Source organism: Meriones unguiculatus, chromosome 1 (assembly GCF_030254825.1).
Source record: "Meriones unguiculatus strain TT.TT164.6M chromosome 1, Bangor_MerUng_6.1, whole genome shotgun sequence".
NCBI classification, from domain to species: Eukaryota; Metazoa; Chordata; class Mammalia; order Rodentia; family Muridae; genus Meriones; species Meriones unguiculatus.
Window position 1 is genome coordinate 175,014,924 of NC_083349.1, and position 2,395 is coordinate 175,017,318.

Consider the following 2,395-nt stretch of genomic DNA (forward strand, 5'->3'; position numbering starts at 1 on the left):
CTACTTCCTACAAACCAATGTTATTATTATTGAGCTACTTTGTAAGTACCATAGCTACAAAATTTGATCTCTAGGGTGAATAACTGATAAACAATAAGCCTTTGACTTCTTAGTCAGGCGCCTAAGATTAAAAACTCATGAAACCCTCCAGAGTCATTACCAGGTGGCTCTTGTGGCATCAGCAGATGCTATTTACCAACCTCAGTGATAGAGAAGGCATTCTGGGAAAAGCCACCACCAAAAATCATGATTCAGAACTCCTGGCTTCTCAGAACCTGGAGACATGAGGGCTCTGGATTCCCAAGTGCAAAGTTAATTTTTCTTACCACCAAAAGCCAAACCTAGTAACAACAGAATTATTTTCCCTGTACTATACATCTCATCCATGCATTTGTTCTTGCCTCTCTATGAGAGTAGAGAAGACTCAGTACTTGTGAGGTCACCAAAGGTAAGTATTGAATTGGATGCATGATTTTCTTTCCCCCAAATTGCCCCTGAGCAACCCAGGGAACCTTTGATATGCCTTGCCTCTTCTCTTTTGAGAGTATCTTTGAGCCTGAAGTAGAAGCTGGATTGTCAAGGTAGAGGTAGAACTGAGATGCTACAAAGACAATAATGTCATTGGTTCTCTGAATATCATTCCTAAAGAAATGCCTTCCATATATTATGGCTATTACTGTACCCTAACTCCCATAAAATGTTGAAAACAAAACAAAGACACAAATAATTGTGAGCTTGAATTTATCATTCTATTCTGGTTCTTAGTCTCATTTAAATGAGGTAAGTTGAAGAGGGTTGGGATTTCATTTTAATGTTGCGATTTTTGCTGTTCTTACAGATATGACCTAAGGCAGAATGGCCTCTGGCAATGACTCCAGCACAGTGAAGGAGTTTATCCTGCTGGGCTTGACACAGCAGCCAGAGCTTCAGCTGCCTCTCTTCTTCCTCTTCTTGGGAATCTATGTGGTCTCCATGATAGGGAACCTGGGCTTGATTGTTCTGATTGTTTTGAATCCTCACCTGCACACCCCCATGTACTACTTTCTGCTCAACCTTTCCTTCACTGATCTCTGTTACTCCTCTGTCATAACCCCCAAAATGCTGGTGAGTTTTGTGAAGCAGAACATCATCTCTCATGCTGAGTGCATGACTCAGCTCTTTTTCTTTGCCTTCTTTGTTATTAATGAATGCTACATTTTGACAGCAATGGCCTATGACAGATATGCTGCCATCTGTAAGCCCCTGCTTTACCAGGTCACCATGTCCCATCAGGTCTGCCTCTTGATGACAGTTGGCGTGTATGTGTTGGGGTTTGTGGGTGCCATGGCCCACATAGTATGCATGCTGAGACTCACCTTCTGTGATAGAAACATCATCAATCACTACATGTGTGACATACCCCCTCTGCTGAAGCTCTCCTGCACTAGCACCTCCATCAATGAGCTGGTGGTTTTCATTGTTGTGGGTGTCAATGTAATAGTGCCCAGCCTGACTATCTTTGTTTCTTACACCTTGATCCTTTCTAACATCCTCAGCATCCATTCTGCCCAGGGTAGGTCAAAAGCCTTCAGTACCTGTGGCTCCCATGTAATAGCTGTTTCTCTTTTCTTTGGAGCTGCTGCCTTCATGTATCTTAAGCCTTCTAGTGCATCTGTGGATGAAGACAAAGTATCAACCATTTTTTATACCATTGTGGGACCAATGCTGAATCCTTTCATCTACAGTATAAGGAATAAGGATGTCCACATTGCACTGAGAAAAACTTTGAAGAAAAGGATATTTACTTAAGTAGAATTTGTATTTGTACAGTAAATGGAAGTGAAGTCTTAGAGCGTGTGAGGTTTACAACTATGAAGAGGACTAACTGGAATAGTAGCTCACTTTCAGAACATTTGCTTACATTCATGAGGTCCTGGATTTGACCCACAGTTTTGTAAAGCAACAATGACATAACTAAAATAGCATAAAAACACTTGGTGAAAATAGTGTAGAATCAAAATTATTTACCATCCTAAATTAAATTAACTATTGGAGGAAATTTCATAAGTAAAGACAATGAAGCATGATTAACCCATTATTAAGCTTTATGTGGTTGTGCCAATGAGATCTGATTTCAGTAGTCTTAGAGACAGTGTCTCACTAACTCAGGTAGTAAATCTCTGGGATAATTTATAGGAGATTTCATTTTAAGGGTTCTTTTTTTCTTAAAAGGCTGAAGTTAGGAGGGGACCCTTTTCACTCTGGTCGTTTCTTATAGTCTTAAATCAGTTTGGTAAAGAGTTGTTGATGAGTTTGTCATGATTCCATTGCTCTGAAACAACAATTTAGATTATCCAGGATAAAGGGAATCTTTAGTATGTTTTCTCCTCATGGACTTGATGGCACATTTGTGAAT

The 2,395-nt window shown here is 40.0% G+C and overlaps 1 pseudogene across 1 annotated transcript; it reads left to right on the forward strand.

Annotated features, from left to right (window-relative positions):
* The first annotated feature begins 840 nt into the window (after positions 1 to 840).
* LOC132652296 (olfactory receptor 8B8-like) lies at positions 841 to 1,788 on the forward strand (annotated as a pseudogene). The gene has a single exon (XR_009589786.1). The product of XR_009589786.1 is annotated as an olfactory receptor 8B8-like (transcript).
* Positions 1,789 to 2,395: the final 607 nt, after the last annotated feature.